Source organism: Thermobia domestica, chromosome 6, assembly GCF_964235325.1.
Source record: "Thermobia domestica chromosome 6, izTheDome1.hap1.1, whole genome shotgun sequence".
NCBI lineage: Eukaryota > Metazoa > Arthropoda > Insecta > Zygentoma > Lepismatidae > Thermobia > Thermobia domestica.
In genome coordinates, this window is record NC_137459.1 from 266,361,670 (window position 1) to 266,381,259 (window position 19,590).

Sequence of the window (19,590 nt, forward strand, 5' to 3'; positions counted from 1 at the left end):
TCAATGAAAGAATTAACTGTTCCGAAAAAGGCTTTCAGGACTCCTGTTTTCGCTCTTCAGATTGAAAAAAAATCAGCCCGCAAGAACTAGTATTTCCTACCTGAAAATGGAAGGTAGTATTTCTGACTCAAATTATGACGCAACAAAGAAAAGAGTATCTCTTCAATCATAAATGGGAGAGTGTGTCGTAATTGGCGCAATATTTAGGGCCTGTTAAAGACAAAAGCTCGGAATTCGGAAAAAGGGTCACCAGGCAACTCTCCCGTTACCTCTCCACATTTTTTATACATCCTTTGTGGGGCTTCATTTGTGCTAACTGTTTATAAAAGAATGAACTGGAAAATTGTAAGTAGCTACTAATCTGAAAAGACTGGTATAATAGATTCTTACCAAATGAGTAGGAACCGTGATCTTAATGGCTAAATAGCGTGAGATTGGTGTTCGGGATTTTCGCTTACAAAATCTGGCAATCCTACGTCGGGCGAAAGAGGTCGGAATATAACATTGATATTCTGCGTGAGTGCTACTGGTCAGTTTGTACTACCCCTCTTCATAGTCGTATTTCCGCGCCAGAAGAAGAGTGAGGGACTGTTTGTTGATGCTCCACCTGAGAGTATTGCTGTAGCACAAAGTACTGATTGGATAACAACTGATATTTTTTAACTTAATTGCAACACTTTGTAAAATTCTGGCATCCTTTCCCTCACATCCCAGTTGTGCTAATTGTTGATGGACATGGCAGCCATAAAGAACTGAAAGTGATTAAATATGCGAGGGATCACAGGATTCACTGCTCAGTACTCCTCCACATATCACTCACAAGACTCAACTCACTGACAGGTGTTTTATGAAACCATTTCAAGACACATACAATGATGCTTGTTCACTGTGGATGCGCAAGAATGCTGGAGTAAAGACATCCGAATACGATGTAGCGCATCTTGTTTCAGTGGCACACCGAAAAGTATGTCACATGGACGTAGCTCTCAACCGATTTGCCTTCACAAGAATATATTCACTGAACCCTCAGATATTCACAGACACTGACTATCTGTCCGCAAACGTTCACGAGTATCTGATCGGCACTTTGTGTGCAAAGGATTGGGCACGTCCATCCTCACCACAACAAACGTCTGGAGATCAGGTGACATGTTTAGGATAAACGGTCTCCCGACATCCTTGATGCAGTCTTTATGGTTCCCCAAATCTCAACAGGACGATTAGCTAGGGATGCTGCTATGAGCCACATTATGATTTGGAGGACTCTGCACAACAACGCGTTAAATCCTTATCATGTTCGTCTGCACCAAAAACTCCGAGAACAAGATTTCCATAACCATCTGGAGTCAATGGCTGAGCGACAGGAATCCATGTTTCACCACAACATTCTGTGTACGGATGAGGTGACCTTCAAGATTAATGTAGGTCAACGTACACAACGCTCACTACTAGTCCAGCGAGAATGCTCACTGGGTACGTGAAGTTGACAATCAACATATCTGGAGTCCAAATGTCTGACGTGGTATAGTCAGAGGCCAAATTGGCCCTTATTTCTTCGAAGGTACTTTAACAGAAGTAGGATACGCTAATTATTTGTCAGATGTTCTTTGTGAGCGCTTGGAAGAGGTCTCATTAGCAACTCTGGAAATAAATGAGCAACAGTTTGTCCGGCAACTGTTGCAAAATGAGCAGAGTAACCGTCTTGTAATCATATTATTTCACAACAGGTGGATCGGAAGAGGAGGCCGTTTCCTGCTCAGCTCGTTATCCGGACCTGACTCCTCTCGATTTTTCTTTTGGGGACGTGTCAAGGAGCTGGTTTAGCAAGAGCGTCCTACTACAAGGGAAGACATAATGAACAAGATCTATAATGTCTGCCATGGACTAAGGTGAAATGAAGTGTTAAGAGCAATCTACAGTGTCCCGGTGCGCATTCGAATGTGCATCGCACGTGCTGGACGATCCTTTGAACATTTATTGTGTTTTTTGGGGGGGGAGTACGATATTTTGGTGAGAATGTTCAGACCTTGCAGTTCATGTTATTTATTTTATTTATTATCTTCAGTTTGTTTATTTTTATTATTCTTGAACAATTGTTTCTGCAATGAGTTCCGAAAAGTGATTTATTAAAATGTTTACATAAGTTAAGAAGACTAAGAGAGTGTCAGTGATTTCGTAAGTTTGATTTTTTTGGAGCAGAGTTGTTGGACTTTACACCTAAATTTCTTTCATACGTAGTTTAGAACCAAAGAGTGTTTTTCTCTGTTTTTCTGTTTTAAATTGGTTCATATTCCGAAATTTAAACTAGTACTGTCCTGTAATATTGTTTTCGTTTGTTGATAAGTAGACGAGATATGCCCTAACGTTTGATACTAAATGCTATAAAGCGTTTTTAACAACTATTTAATAGAACATGTGCTATCTGATGTTCTTTTGGAATCATTACCAACTAAAACTGTTGTTCTTAGTTGCAATTCAACAGCAAATAATACATGGATGCCAAATCGGAGATTTTAACGGAAAATGTTCCTGTAAAAGTTGTTTCCTTTTCAATAATACTTCCAAATAAATCGAAATTGATACCACTCTCCATTTAAAATTTTGGAGTTCATTCCCCGCGGAAGTATTCTCGCTACGCCACTGAATATGAAAGAATCACAGTTTGATTCTTCACATACGATTTGGTAGTTCATTTTTTGTTTGAAGTGTCTACGTGCACTACGAGGCGAGAAAAGTGCCTGGGACGGGTGGTCTGATACTCCTTATATATAGTAAAAAGCTGAAGAACAGAATAAAGAACTCGTCTCTCCATCAAATAAATACATACATATCTGCTACCATACCTAGAGGTGCGTAAAGCATCTATACACAGCTTCGCCGGAAGTCTGCTTCATTGTAAGGCTAATTGGACGCCCAAGCAAACGTTGGTACTTCTGCTTGAATGGTCGCAGAAATTGCCTCAAACTGAACGCAAAAAAGCATCTATACTGGACTCCGAAGTGGTACTTGAGTGAATTGTCCCCAGAATAACGCCAGTTTGGGAACAGGCAGAAATACATCAATTTTGAAGAAAAAAGTTGACTACGGTGTCATCCTCAATGTCTAGAGACGATATATCCAAAAAAAAATTTCTATACTCCAGCCGTTCTACCGGTTGCAAAAAGGATACGTTTTATAACGGTCTCTATATTGGTAGAGGGATTTAAATATATATATATATATATATATATATATATATATATATATATATATATATATATATATATAATATTTATTTCCAAGTTGAGAGTGGTTTTATGCGGAACTCAAAAACATTTCCCATGTTATTTTTATGAAACACTTTTGACATCCCAAAATTATCGGGCACTTCCTGTAGGGCTACAATGACTAATTTCGACATGATTGTAGATTGTGGGGACTAACCGACAGGAAGATTGCCAAAAGTGAATATTTTTAACTTTTAAGAGGTCTAAAGAGGAAATGAAGAAATTCCCCATGTTATTTAAATGGGCCTTTATTTGGACTTGTGATCTCAAAGTTTAGTTACTTGTAATTGGAACACAAACGAGAAATTCGGTATTCTTGTACGTTTTCGTTAGCGTTACCTAAGTAAATCAGTACAAAGTAAAAATTTTCAACTTTAGAGTGGTTTTATTGGGAATTGAAAAGTCCTTCTCATGTCATTTATATGGTACGTCTTCTGCACGCCAAAATGTTCGGTTAATTTTGGCAGGATTGGAATGATGAAATTTAGCATGATTGTAGGCTTTCGAGACTAAGCTACAGCAAAATTGCCAAAAGTGAATATTTTTAATGTTTAAGGGGTCTAAAGGGTGATGAAGAAATCCCCATGTTATTTAAATAGGCGTTTTCTTGGGATCCAAAATCTTATCTTTTAATTAGTTGAAATAGTAAAGTAAACTTGAAATTCCTTAGAATTGTGAGAATAAGAGGTGCAAGACCGAAATACCTTCAAAAGGAGGGGCTTTGTGGGCGAAGCCACAAGCTAACCAAAAGAAACTTGAGTTTGTCTTTTACCGAAGGTTTGAAAAGTTTTGGACGAAGATAGGTGTAGCTGTGCACGAAGATGTGTTGACATTGTGCGGAAAAGCGGAAAGAAGAAAAATGGTGATAAGCGAAAAAAAAAAAACATAAATTTTATTTAATCATATACTTTACTCTTTCAATGGGTGAACAATAATAGAACATGAAAGTAAATTAGAGTAAATTTATATTTCGCACACACTTGAGGTCATTTTTATTCGAAACTAAGCTTTTGCACTACTGTAAGGAAACTATTCAAAACTGAGAAGTGCAATTTCTACAAGAAGTGTACCTGGATATTGTGCGTTTGAGTACGTGTAAGGAATTATTGTATCTGCACTTTTCTAAACGAAAAGATACTCTGAATTGTTGTAGAAAGTTGAAAATTTGACGGCAAACAGAGCCCACGCTTAACGTCAACACCGCCCGTGAGAGTACATAATTTCATATCTTTTTTCTTTTCTTTCATTTTTTTCTTTCTTTCCATTTTTTCTTTTTCTTCTTTTTCTTTCTCTACAGAAAGAAAACTAGTGAAACTAGAGAAGAGAAATCTCTACCCAGAATGTACGGAAACATTTTTTTTGTCGAAGTAGGTGGAAGGAATCATCGGATCAAAATGCTCAAACTTGCCATGAGGATCCTCACACAAGCCGTCAAAATGCTCTTAGTTGCCCACAATTCGTTCATAATTGCGGACATAGAGCTCACAGTTACCATGAGAAGGATCACACTAGCCGTCAAAATCCTCACACTTGCCGTCAAAACGATCATAGTTGCCGACTTTTCGTTCATAATTGCGGACATTGGGGTGGAAGTTGCCGACATACTGGTTTATGTTTACCCTCCAAATACTCTAAGTTGCCTTGAGAATTTTCACACTAAAGATGAAATTGCTAGAACTCGCTGTCACATGGCTCATAGCTGCCTACTTTTCATTCATAATATCAAATATACGGCTGATAGTGTAAATTAAATGGTTCATGGTTGGTGTCAAAAGGCTCACAGTTGTCGTCAGATTCCTCACACAAGCCGTCAGAATACTCACATTTACCAATAAAGTGTTCATAGTTGCCGACTATTCGTTCATAGTAGCCGACCTATGGCTCACAGTTGCTGTCAAAACGCTCATAGTTGCCGACTTTTCGTTCATATTTGCGGATATAGGGCTAACAATTGAAAACATAATTTCTCATGCTTATCTTGAAAATACTCACAGTTGGCTTCAGAATGTTCACAGGTGCTTTCAAAGTGCTCACACTCGCTTGCATGATGCTCATAGTTGCCGACTTTTTGTTCATAATTGCCGACACAGGGCTCACAGTTGCCGTCAGAGCGCTCATAGTTGCCGACTTTTCGTTCATAATTGCGGACTAAAGTCTCATAGGTGCCAACATAATGGTTCATCATTTCCGTCAATATGCCCAAAGTTGAACACGTATCTCCCATGGAAAACTTTAACCGCTTATCGCCATGAGAGCTCAAAATCCAGCCTAAAGTTGAAATTGAACGCTGTCAGCGGAATCAAAACCTGGAGGTTTTTTTTTTTTTTTTTTTTTTTTTTTTTTTTTTTACAAAGGAGCGTTCCATGGAATTCCGTAATATGAAATAAACTGAATATTCGTGTAAACGAGCATGAAAATTAGGACCTATTTTTTGCATGTACTTAAGGGATGAGCTAAGTGACTGATGACAGATATGTTGGAATGTGAATGTCGATAAACCGAATAACATATCGTTGTTAATTCACAGATACATTGTTAGCTAGTGGTCTACTACGCAACGCTTAATTGCATGCATGGGGAGCATGCCCGCGACCGTTCGGTCTATTTAATGGACGGGTTCCGCAAGAATGTAATGCACCCCGCCCGTGGTTGCGCATGTTTGGACTTATGTCCTCGTGCACAAGTGCACCGTTAAGATTTGTCCCCTAACCTTAACACCTAAGTGTGTAACCCCCATTCACTGAGGTAGTGGGATACGCCCACTGCGCGGCCAGATCTTAGTCCTGAGTGCCTACCAATTGACCTACTGGTAGAGGCGGTCCTGCTAGCGAGTCAGGCCCTACCATACTCTGCAGGCATGGTGCCCGAGCATTATAAATGGAGCTCACCTTCCGCACATGTTCACCGTTACCCAGATCCCTAGGATTGGTTCCCATGTGCTACCGAATCCCACGGTATGACCACAAACCGGCAGAGTCCAACCCAATCCGGGAACCCCAGGCAAATGCCCGACGGGGCTTGAGTCCCGGCCCTGCCTACCTCTATCGATGAACTGGCAACCGCCGTGTGTAGAGGTACCACACACACGTCGAGATGCTATGCATCTCATCCCGGATCCAATGGTACGTGTAAGTCACCATTCGAGTTTGGAGCCGGCCCATATCCTGCAGGGTTACCTCCCTTTCGTGGAATTAGTACCGTTGCCCAGATATCTGGGATTGGACCTTTCCCATTTCCGTTTGGTTCTTCTGCAGGCAGGAATCCGACTCTCCCCTCCCGGTAGGATCGTCCAAGCAATACGATCTCTTTAACGTGTTGAGGTACTACGTACACGCTGAGATACTCTGTATCTCTTCCCGGACCCAACAGCACGTGTAGGTCGCCGTTTGGGAGAAGGACCTTGACCGCTGTTCTTCCCCGGTAGGGTCGCCCAGAGGGCTACCTCACTTTTTACCGTGTTGAGGTACCACGTACGCTACCAGACCCAACGGGACGCGTTAGTTTCCAATTTGGGAGTCAGCGGGAGACCCATAGGAATCCCTCATCCCCTGGCAGGGTTTTGGGGGAGGAAGAAGACTCGGGTAGTCATTTCCTCAGCGGAATGCAAGCATTCCTTGTCAGTTGTCTGCCGTGCATAGGAGCTCGTCATCCGGATCCCTCCGAGTTGGAGTTCGTTTGGTACACGATATTTACACTATTTACAAGGTTTTACTCCTGCTGCAGACGCTCGTTAATTCCATTGTGTTCCTGTGGGAGAATTCCACGCCTCTCTCTGAGAAGCTCGCAGTATCGTTCCTTATAGAAGGAAGACACTGCGGTGGTGAGCCTTCCCAAGTCGCCACATAACGCTTCAGAACGCAATGCGTCCCTCAGCGGTGTATGCAACAACCTTGCTCGCTCAGCCGGTTGAACCTGCTGAACAAGCGCGCACTCAAAGACAGTATGTTCGGGGGTGCCCGGGGCACGCCCACACTCACACTGTGGCGCTCTAGCCAAGCCGAATTGATGAAGCTTAGCATTGTACGGACCGTGTCCTGTTACAAAATGTACAAGGCCTTTCCCTGGGCGCATATATCCCATTTGCAGCCTTTCTGCCACGTCCGGGAGCACGTCATGGGTTCTCCTTCCTTTTTCGGAATCATCCCATTCCGCCTGCCAGCTGCTCACTACCCGGGCTTTAGTCTCTGCCTTGGCTAGGCACAAACGGCCGAGTATATCCACTGTCTTCTCGGGAAGATTTTTCCTAATCCAGTAGTTAGCAGCTCGTTCGAGTATCCTCAGATGCACAGGGACTATTCCCAGTATTGCATACAGTGCGTTCCCGGGGGTCGTCCAATATGCTCCACTCAATCGTATAAAGATCGAGCGTAGCACTCTGTTCACCTTTAGGATGTTGCCATCGCGCACGACAAGCCGATGTGCCCAGGCGCTAGCGCAATATGCCAGCACCGCGGTCCACAAGCTGTCATTGTACACTTTGACATGGCCGGGTTGGAGTTGGAACTTCCTTCCTCCTAGAGTGAGGATCCTCTGTGCTATGCTACTTGCTCGGTTGCAGGAATACTCAATATGCTTCTGCATGTTGAGTGATTCATCTAGAATCACTCCGAGGTATTTTGTTTGTTTAACTCTCTTGATGGTCTGTCTGCCGAGCTTGAGGATTGGATCCCGGAGGAGCCTTTCCCCAAATAGCATATAGACCGTCTTGTTGACTGAAACAGTCAACTTATTCCTGCAACACCAGGCATCGAGTCTTGCTAAAATAGCATTTCCCTTTGCCTCTATATCTCTGCGGGAGTCTCCCCCCGTGAGTACGAGCAAGTCATCCGCGAACGCCACGAGATCAATAGTCTCTGGCATTCCTAGAATCTCCGTTAGGAGTGGTTCAGTCGCTACGTCCCAGAATGCTGGTCCGCACACAGATCCCTGGGGACAGCCCTTGGTGCAGGTTTTGGAGATGCACACATCTCCGATCTGGAACCATGTGTTCATGTTCCTGCAGTAATCTCGGAACATCTCATACAAGTTCTTAGGGCAACGCATCTCCCTGAGGCGCCCGAAGAGGGTTGGCCACCAGAGATTATCGAAGGCCCCATAAATGTCAACGAATATACCTATGGTATATTTCGCTGGAGACTCCTTGATCACCCTGAGCGCATGGTTTATTGCGTCCTCAGTTGATTTCCGAGGTCAGAAACCGTACTGATTGGCAACCATCCCAGTTCTCTGGCGGTGCAGAGTCAACCTCCGGATAAGCAACTTTTCTTGCACTTTTCCAAGTACATTTAATAGGGAAATTGGCCTGTACGATTTAGGATCTTGAGGATCCTTATCCTCGCCCTTACTGAATACTACCATTTCTGCATTTTTCCAGATAGCAGGCACTCTCCTCTGTTCCAAACATACATTGTATAAGGTTGTCAGCGGGCCAGCAAGTTCATTTGAACATTGCTTTACAACTTCGGGCCTTATCCCGTCTGGTCCTGCAGCCCTTCCGGACCGCAGTCCTGAGATTGCCTCCTTCACTTCTGCCTCCGAGAACATGGGAATCTCCTCCTCGGCGTCATAGTCGTTGTTGGCTTCATCGCGCATCCTTCTTTAATCTGCATTATCCTCCTCAGGATTGTCATCCGGGAGGAGGACCTTGAGCAGCAATTCCCCCGTTTCCTGCCCTCCCTCCGTGAGCGCCTTAGCACTTTTTTGGAGGGTTTGCATGACCTCCGGTGCTCGAATCTTTTTGCTGACAATTTTATAAGGTACACCCCAGGGATCCGTTTCCAGATTGCTCTGGACGTAATTCTCCCATGAGGCAGCCCTTGCAACGTTGAGAGCCTTTTCAAAGATCCTCTCCGCCGCCCTATACCTTGCTAGTCTGTCCCGTCGGACGTCCGGGTCTGGTGCAGACTGGTACCGCTTCCTCTCCCTTCTGCTGGTCGCTTGTAGCCTTGAAAGGCGTCGCGTCCAGTAGGGCATGGATGCTATACCCAGCGAGTGAGGTGGCTGCTGGCTGCGTTCAATAGCATTCACAATGGCTTCTCGTAGTCTGCGAGCTGACTTGTCTACCGTGGGGCCCATGACGTGAGTCAGACCAAAATACAACCCTAGGCTCCTCAATTGGGAGTTGCTTAGGGATGTGCTGGATCTCTCAGGAACTTCTGTCCCTTGGACTCCATTCCTTTCAATTGGCAGTGCGAAAGTAACCACATTGTGGTCGCTATGCGTGACAGCATCATGCACCTTCCAGTCCTGTACCACGCCGATAGCCGGTTCGTTGACTAGGGTAATGTCAATGTTTCCATTAGCTCCTACTCTATTTGAGTAGGTGGGAACATGACTAGGTCTGTTTGCCACAGTCAGCCGAAACTCATGGATGAGCTCTTCTACCAATTCCCCCCTGTTGTCCAGCACTCGAGAGTGCCAGAGGGGAGACTTGGCATTGGCATCAGACATGATGACCACCTGCCTTCTGGGAAATACAACTAGTATCTCCCGCACCCTGTCTAGGAACGGTTCAATGGGATGGCTAAACTGAAAGTACATGCACACTAGAATAATCGTCCCTTGCGGGCTCTGCACCTCAGCGCAGATAGTGTGCTCATCCGACAATTGTGAGACCACCGTCATCCGAAGACTCCGGTTCAGCAGTACGAGTGCAGCTTTTGGCTGTTGTCCTTTTATCGCTACCTGTGCCGTGAGAGGCAAGGCCGATAATTTCCCATTCACTGAATAGGGTTCTTGCAGAGCGACGATGTCTAGCGACATGTCTTCCGCGAGTTTGCGGACCTCATACATAACTGTTCTGGATCGCATTACGTTCATTTGTAATACCTTGTAGGTATTACGTGCTCCGACCACTCGATTTACCAGTTGTGTTGCCGTATTAGCCAAATTACAGCCCATAGTCGGTGTGATCGACTATCCTTTCCAACAGGACTTTGTACGTGGCGCAATCCTTGTCTTTCCCGGAGCAAGTTCGCTTACGCCTCTTAAATGGGATGCAAGTGGCTTCACGGTCCTTGCGAGGACATGCTTCCTTTTTTTGGTCTTTGACACCGCAATGGGAGCATACCTGCTCCGACCTACAGTGCCTAGTGACGTGACCTAGGTCCCGACACTTATAGCACTGAGGCACGACAAGGAAATCATTGACAGCCATGGACTGAAAACCCATAAAGATGCGCTTTCGGACCAGCAGGTGATTCCGCATTTTGGCCGAGACCTCGACCACGTGATGAGCTGTTGGCTTTCCCTTCGGTCCAGCATTGAACCTCGGCCTGAAGTTCTTTTTAAACTCAGAGAGGGGCAAGTCATCACCGAAGTTCTGGCTGTGCACCTCTTCAATGAGTTCCTCGCAATTTTTGCCCTCCGGTACATCATAAATGATGACCAGTGGATCCCGTTTTTTCGGAAGCTCAACCCTAAGCTTCGCCGAGAGTTCTTGATTGTCCTGGATTTTTTTCAGGTCTGACGCCGATTCAGTCTCAATGACCACGCTGTTACCTGCGTTCCTCACCGCCCTGTTCTTAATTGCATCCTTCGCAGGATTAAGTACCTGCGTAAGGGTCTTCCTGATGTCCTTGGGGGTTTCATCAGCTTTTGGCTTGATGAATACCTCATTTCGCGGCTGCGCCACTGGTTTTGCCCTCGCGGTCTGTCCCTGCACGTTTGAGACAGCCCTGGCAGCAACCTGTGCAAAAGACACAGGTTGAGGTTGGCTCTCCTTTGGTTGAGTAACCAATTTGAGCGTTAGCTCCTGGTTCATGACCTGCAGTTGCTCGATCTTACCCAGGAGCCTGCCCCGTTCAATGGCCCATTGAATCAGCCTGTCCTTTAGGCGACGCATGGCCTTCTCAGTTACTCGTTCTCCCACCTTGAGAGTGGAATCCCAAAACTTCGCGCTCTCCATGAGCAGACGGTGGGTGTTAGGTACACTTTCCACTTCCTCCGGTTCAGAACCCGACGATGAAGTGCTTACCTCCGAGCCACTCTCGCTGACATTGCTGTCATTGAGAGGCTGCTCGGGTTGCCTGCCCGGTGGCTGCCTTGTAGCCATTGGCTTGCTCTCCAAGTTTTCTTTCCTTGGAGCACTTGTGCTGCCACTTTCGTTGGCAGCCGGGTTCACCTTCGGGTTTGGTTTGGGAGACTCCTTGCCAGTGGCTCGGGTCTTCCTCCCCTTCTCCTCCGGCTTCCCCTTTGAGGGTGCCATCCTTGACTTGCTAGGCCTTCCCTCTTTTGTGGATAGATTCCCCCTATCTACAACTAAATATCCCAACTTGGGACGCTATCACTTTGCCAGCTGTGGCCTTACAGCTGTTGCCCAGGAGAACCGACGAGGACGTGGATAGCGTGCTGAAGTCTCGCCTCCCTTCAAAGGATTCACCAGATTGGGCGGTGCGAAACCCACACCCAATCAAGTACTGCTCCTTCTAAAGATAGGTTTAAGCAAAATCGCTCAGTGCTCCCACGCACACGAACCTTGGGTAGGGCAGTGCGAAACCTACACTCCACCTGCTTACGATACCTGCTCTAGACATGATATATCTTTTCAAACGTAGGTATTTTGTGAGCAGCACCGCAAATTTTGTTCGGCAAGACAGGCTTTGCTGTCCGCCAAGATGTGCGGACATTGTGAGGGAAAATGAAAAGAAGAAAAATAGTGATAAAAACAAAAACATACAAAAACATCATAAATTTTATTTCACCATATAGTTTTCTGTTTCAATGAGCGAGCTATAATAGAGTAAGAAAGTAAATAAGAAGAATTTCACATTTTGCTCACACTTGTGTTCATTTTTATTCCAAATTAAGTTTTTGCACTATTTAAAGAAAACTATTCGTACCAGATTAATGCAATTTCTGCAAGACGTGAACCTACATACTTTACAGGGAAGTTCGTAAAAAGAATTGTTGTATCGCCATATATACAGGGTGGACCATTTTAATTAATCCACGGAAATATATGAAAAATTATAAAACATAGAAGAAATGTTTCAAGTACACGTTATATATTGCTAAGGGGGAAACCCAACTCCGCCAAAAGTACCCCGCTCCGCCTCCCTAAATGGGAGTAATGGGGGGTAACTTTGAAATGTCGAATAGGAACATGGGTCGAGTAATACCTCGTTCGAAAGGTCTTAGAAAACTAAGTAACGCTGTACCAAAAGATGTTCCATATTGTGCACCGGTTTCAAAATGGCCGCCGTAATATGGTTCGGAAACTCCAGTACCCGTAGTGTGAAAACCATGGAAGGTAAATGAATGGAACAAAATTGAAATACGTAAATATCATAGGGCATATCGAACGGTGTGGTCCCTGTGATCCCAGTGGCCTCCCTAAAGGGGTCTTGGGGGCTAACTTCAAAATTGCAAATAGTAACATGAGTCGAGTGGTACATCGTTCGATAAATCTTGCAAAATCTAACATATTGCAGGAGAAAACGATTGATGTGAAATGGCAGTGTTCTCAAAAGGCCGCCGAAACATAGTATCCGTGTCAGAGAAAAGGTTTAGTACCCGTAGTATGAAAGCGATTGGAGATAAATAAAAAAAAACTGGAGTAGCTAACTGACGTAAGTCACATCGAGAGGTGTTGTCGGGGTGACTCCAAGGGCCAACTGAAAGGTATCCGGGGCCAACTTGAAAATTTCAAATAGCAGCTTGAAGCGAGTAACATCACGTTACATAGACAAATTAATATCAAACAGCTTCTGCAAGAAAATTTTGACATGAGACACCTTTTTCAAAATGATCGCAAAGACATGGTGATTTTGTCTAAGAAAACGTCTAGTGCCCATAGTATGAATACGGTTAGACATAAATGAAAATAACGAAAATTAAATAGGAAAACCACGGAGGCGTTCCAAGGCTCGAGAATAATACAACAGAGATAAAAAATATTAGAGTAAAATTGCCATAATGTATAGAGAGAAATCCAAGTCCTGCAAAATAATCTCTTCCTGCGCTCTGTATGCGAGTAGGGTGGAAAGTAAAGTGAAAGTTCAAACGAGAACTCTACTTTAATTCGTAAATTAAGGCTAACATTACAAATAGGTATGGTGTGGTTGAAACATTTGTTTGTAAGGATGACGCTGTAGTGACTAAAAAAAAGAGAAACTTTTATGCAATGCGTGCTGGCTATTCAGAAAGCATTTCGCAGATATACGTACACACCGTTTCGTCCCTCAAGCTCACAATATGACATGAATGCTAATAGTTAATCAAAATGTAACTGTGCCCATCCGCGTTAACTTAGTGCACCAATTCTCTATGCATGAAGTCTGCCTTCCAAACAGCATTGGGTAGGTCAAGCGTACGCCCGAACCGTTGTCCGGTCGGACATTGAAATTTTGAAGTTAGCCCACAAGACCCCTTCAGGGAGGCCACTGGGATCACAGGGATTACATCATTCGATATGCCCTATGATATTTACGTATTTCAATTTTGTTCCATTCATTTACCTTCCATGGTTTCCATACTATGTGTACTGGAGTTTCCGAACCATATCATGGCGGCCATTTTGAAACTGGTGCACAATATGAAACATCTTTTGGTACAGCGTTACTTAGTTTTCCAAGACCTTTCGAACGAGGTATTACTCGACCCATGTTCCCATTTGACATTTCAAAGTTACCCCCCGTTACCCCAATTTACGGGGGGCGGGGAGGGGTACTTTTGGCGGAATTTGTTTTCCCCCTTAGCAATATATAACGTGTATTTCAAAAAATTCTTCTATGTTTTATCATTTTTCATATATTTCCGTGGACTAATTAAAATGGCCCACCCTTTATATAAAACTTTAACATGTTACAGAATGTTGAACACTTGACGGCAAACAGAGGCCACACTGACCGTCGAAAACTGCGAACGCAGCCGGCAGGTGTAGAGGAGAACACAAAATCATGTTCTTTCTCAATTGTAAAGATACCGTAGAAGCTAGAATTGTGGAAGTTCTACACAAGACGTACTTAAACACAGTACATGCGACAACGTACAAACAGTTTGTATATACAAATTACTAACAGAGAAAATTCAGATTCTCTTTTACCGGAGGGTTAAAATTTTGTCGGCGAAGACAGGTTTCGATTGCCGCAAAGATGTGTGGATACTGTGGTGGAAGGTGAGACGAGGAAAAATATTGATAAAAAGGAAAACAATATAAAATTTATTTAACTATATACTATTCTGCGTCAATCGGTGAACTATAAGAGAGTGAGAATGTAAATTGGAATACTATTACATTTCGCTCACCCTTGTGGTCAAGCTTGTTTCAAATTACGTTTCTACACTATTTTTGGGAAATTATTCAAACCAGAATAATGCAATTTGCACAGAAAGTGTATGAAAATACTGTGCATGGGAGTTGATATAAAGAATTGTAGTAACTCCAATTTTATGAAGGAAAATATACTTCAAATTGGTGCAGAAGGTTTAAAATTCTACTGCAAGCACAGACCACACTGGCCGTCAAGGGCTTTGAACGCTACCTGCAAGGATAGATGAGAAATTGAAATCATTTTTTTTTTCCACTACGGATAGAAAAACCAATAAAACTAGAATAGTAATATTTCTACACGGAATGTATGAAAACACAGTATATCGGAGTATTTTATTATTAATTTTTATATTCACATTTACAAAAATAATAATAATAATAATAAAATTAATAATAATAATAATAATAATAATAAATAAAAAAAACTTATTACAGTTTAAAATGTAGCGGAGAAATGAGAATTTTCCGGCTAAAACGAGGTTTATTGGAAATGAAGATGTGTGGGGGGGAGATAAACATAGAAATAATGAAAAGAAATCAGTAATATCCATTCCAGCTTCAATTTATGAACAATGATGTAGGGAGAGAGCAAACAACAACACTGCTATTTATTCCTTCACATTCGGAATGACGGTCATCCCAGATTCTGTTTTTCCACTATCTTGACGAAAAAATTGAGCATAGATTAGTGACATTACCAGCCTACCTGTCCCTAAACACTGTGCATTGGAATATGTATAATATTAGTACTCTCATATTTGCGCAGATAAGGCTCATAGTTGCCGTCAACATGCTTACAGTTGCCGTCAAAATGCTCACACTTGCCGTCACAATTTATAAGGTTTAAAAAATGCGGTAAGAAGTAAAGCAACATAAATGTCACTTAACCAGATACTATTCTGTGCCAATGGGTGAGCAATAACAGAGTAAGAAAGTAAATTGGAAAACTTTTATATTTCGCTCACACTTGTGGTTATGTTTTTTTCTGAATTACGTTCTCCCAATATTTTAACGAAACTATTCAAACCAGAATAGTGCAATTTCTACATGAGGTGTACCTTGATCCCACCATAACTGTGGGACGTAAATCATAAAGATTTCATTTCATTTCATTTTTAAAATAATAATAATAATAATAATTATAATAATAATAATAATAATAAATTTTTGCAAGAAAGTTGAAATTTGGCTTAATACGGGAGGCGAACCACCCAGGCTGTTTGGCGGAATAAAACTTGGATCCCTTACGCCAGAAGCGCATATATTAACGGCTTAGCCACGAGGTGGCTGATACAGAAATAATACAAATTCAATTATTTTTACTTTTCGCTAACGTTTGAAATTGTTGTTATTGCAAATCACGTTTCTAACAAAACTGTTCTCACTACAAAAGTGAAATTTCAACCCAAACCATGGCAAAGCACTATGTAAAGAAATATGTAAAGAATATATATTTAACCGCAGTGACACGGAATATATATAAAAAAAAATCCATGGTTTTTCTCACAAACCCAGCTCCCCCCCCCCCCCCCGAAAGAAAAGATAGGTTTATTGCATCTCTTTGGTCCGGTGCATAATCGTGGCAGATAGGTTAAAATTTCAAGGGACTTCGTGCACACTATAACAACAGCAAAGTATATGGGAAGGAACGGCAGAAATCCGATAAAACGCGGTGTTGGCGTGTGCCACCTCGGTAGTGAAAGAAGAATTTGTTTCTGTGAACACGAATTTTTCTCAACGAGATTAAACAAACAAATAATTTAATAAAAATTAAATACTTCTAAGGGAAGAACACAGCAAATGAATGACGAGGTAGGTAAAAATTCCAAATTGAAATACAGGGCTGTGAAGTTCAAAAAATAAATAAATAAACCATTATCATACTTAAAAATATGTGGTAAAAATTAGAAAGAAAACGTTGTGATAAGACCTTTGTTGTACTCTCACGAGAAGATACACACATCGTGTGGAAATTTGAGTCGATAGAAGGCACACAACTGTGATCTAAAACAACCAAATTTAAAACGAAACCACCACATAAGTGTAACCTAATGAAGTTCAACAAAAGAAAGCATACGGTAAATTGTGGCGGTGATGGAGGGCGCAGTTACCGTCATGTAAACAAGTCCGTCCACGCTTAAATTTAACGGGAGCGAGAAGGTAAACCATGTCGGTGATGGATGGCTTAGTTGCCGTCATATAGAGAAACCCCTGTCTATCGTGAGACCCATGTTCCACTTGCTAACACTTTCGTGTATTTGAAAAGAAGTATAGATCGACAAGTGTGAGCGAGTGGGAAAAGGTAAAGTCGGGAATTATGAACATATGGAACATTCCACATAAGACACTTGTTGCACTCTCAAGAGAAGATATATATATTTATACCTCATCAGGAAAGTACACAACTGTGAGCAAAAACAACCAAATTAAGAAATCAGCACATAACTGTAAACTAATGAAATTCAACAAAAGAAAGCATACGGTAAATTGTGGCGGTGATGGAGGGTGCAGTTACCGTCAATTAAACCAGTGCGTGCACGCTTAATTTTTACGGGAGCGAGAAGGTAAACCTTGTCAGTGATGGATGGCTTAGTTGCCGTCATATAGAGGAGCCCCTGCTTATCATGACACCCATGTTCCACTTGCTAACACTTTCATGTATGTGAAAAGAAGTAAAGATCGGCAAGTGTGAGCGAGTGGGAAAAGGTAAAGTCAGCAATTATGAGCAATTGAAAAAAAGTCGGCAATTATGAGCATATGGAACATTCCACATGAGACACTTGTCGCGCTTTGAAAAGAAGATATATATATATACCTCATCTGGAAAGTACACAACTGTGAGCGTAAACAACCAAATTAAGAAAAAAAAATCACCACATAATTGTAAACTAATGAAATTCAGTCAGACACGTGCGCGTGAGAGTAATGATCAAACGAACGGCACTAAAAAGCGGCCGGAGAGGGGGACATGGTTCCCCTTACTAACCCTTTTATATATGGGAAAAAAGTCATGTAAAGAGGGGCAAGTGTGAGCGAGTGCGAAAAAAGTAAAGTAAAAGTCGGCAATTATGAGGAAAAAGTCTGCAATTATGAGCGAAAAAAAAATAAAAAAAAGTACACCAGCTGAGGTGTCGTAGATACCCCGGAGGTCTCGTCTAATCGACAGGACGAATCCTCCAAGCAAGGGCTAAGTCTCAACAGATCGCAGCGTGGCAACTACTGTACCGTTCACAATACCCCGCCAGGTATCTAAGTCGTTTACAGAGGATTCCACGTCCCAACCTTGAACATCTTGTTGTAACTCACGACAGAGATTCTAGGGATCAATATCGTCCTTACAATACATCTGCCGCAAACCATGGGTCATGTAAAGTAGGACGAGCCTACCCCTACGCTTCGCGTAGTAAATACACTTTCAAATGAGGGACGCCAGTTACCATTGTTTTGCCTAGATCGGATTCTACCTTAGAGGCGTTCAGGTATAATCCAGCGGATGGTAGCGTCACACCACCGGTCGCTCGACCGAGTGATGAACCAATTGTCCGAACCTGCGGTTCCTCTCGTACTGAGCAGGATTACTATGGCAACGATCGTGCATCAGTAGGGTAAAACTAACCTGTCTCACGACGGTCTTAACCCAGCTCACGTTCCCTATTAGTGGGTGAACAATCCAACGATTGGCGAACTCTGCTTCGCAATGATAGAAAGAGCCGACATCGAATGATCAAAAAGCGACGTCGCTATGAACGCTTGGCCGCCAAAAGTCAGTTATCCCTGTGCTAACTTTTCTGACACCTCTTGCTGGATACTCTCCAAGCCAAAAGAATCGATAGGCGGTGCTTTCGCAGTCCCTATGCTTACTGAACATCGGGATCAAGCCAGCTTTTGCCCTTTTGCTCTACGCGAGGTTTCTGTCCTCGCTGAGCTGGCCTTAGGACACCTGCGTTATTCTTTGACAGATGTACCGCCTCAGTCAAACTCTCGGGCTGATAGTGTCCTCGGATCGGATCGTCCGAGAAGATAAACTTGCCAGACTTTGTTCAAGAATACCGTATGCCGAACACGGAGAACGACGCACGCGCTCCGCCTCACCGAGTAAGTAAGGAAACGATTAAAGTAGTGGTATTTCACCGGCGACCCCGTAAAGAGTCTCCCACTTATGCTTCACCTCTCATGTCTCCTTACAGTGTCAGACTAGAGTCAAGCTCAACAGGGTCTTCTTTCCCCGCTAATTTTTCCAAGCCCGTTCCCTTGGCTGTGGTTTCGCTAGATATTAGATAGGGACAGTGGGAATCTCGTTAATCCATTTATGCGCGTCACTAATTAGATGACGAGGCATTTGGCTGGTAACAGCTTTATTCCGCATTTCTTGACCAGGTCAAGTCTAAAAATTACATTGAATTCTAAATAAAAAAAAATCAGGAATACTACAAACACAATTCAAAGTACATAAATAATAAATTACAATTAAACAATTAAAATTACAATATTTTACAATAAGTAATCGTCTATAAAAACATTGCATGATTAAGTAATTATTTTTTTATAATTTGTTACAGAACAAATAAGTTTGTTACTTGTATTATATATTAATTAATTTATATAATCACTTGTCATTTGATTTCCCTAACCCCCTTTTTTTAACATTAACCTACTTTATTATTTTAATTACTTTATTATTTTTTTCATTTTGATTCTCTTTCTAATTTACCCTTTAGTTCTCATCATCATTTTTTATCTAAGGCATATTGACCCATAATCAATATGAGAGTTGGCAATTTGAATGCTACTCCTAATAATATTAACACTTAAAGTCTTCAAAACACCCTTATTCCCGATTCCCAACCTCTCCAGTTCTTTTTTTTTTTTTTTTGCACTATTGGTCAGGGCTCCTCTTGCACCAAGAACAATTGGTGCAAAATTATCCACTTTCAATTTTTCTTTCACTTTATTTTTAATTTTTTCATATTTATTTTCTTTTTCTTGTTTTGCTACAATTTCGAAATTACTCTGTTCAAACCGTACCGTAACATCTATGATTGCAGCACCATC

General features: G+C 42.4%; 1 pseudogene; it reads right to left on the reverse strand.

Moving 5' to 3' along the window:
• Window positions 1–17,707: 17,707 nt before the first annotated feature.
• LOC145688691 (large subunit ribosomal RNA) lies at window positions 17,708–19,216 on the reverse strand (annotated as a pseudogene).
• Window positions 19,217–19,590: the final 374 nt, after the last annotated feature.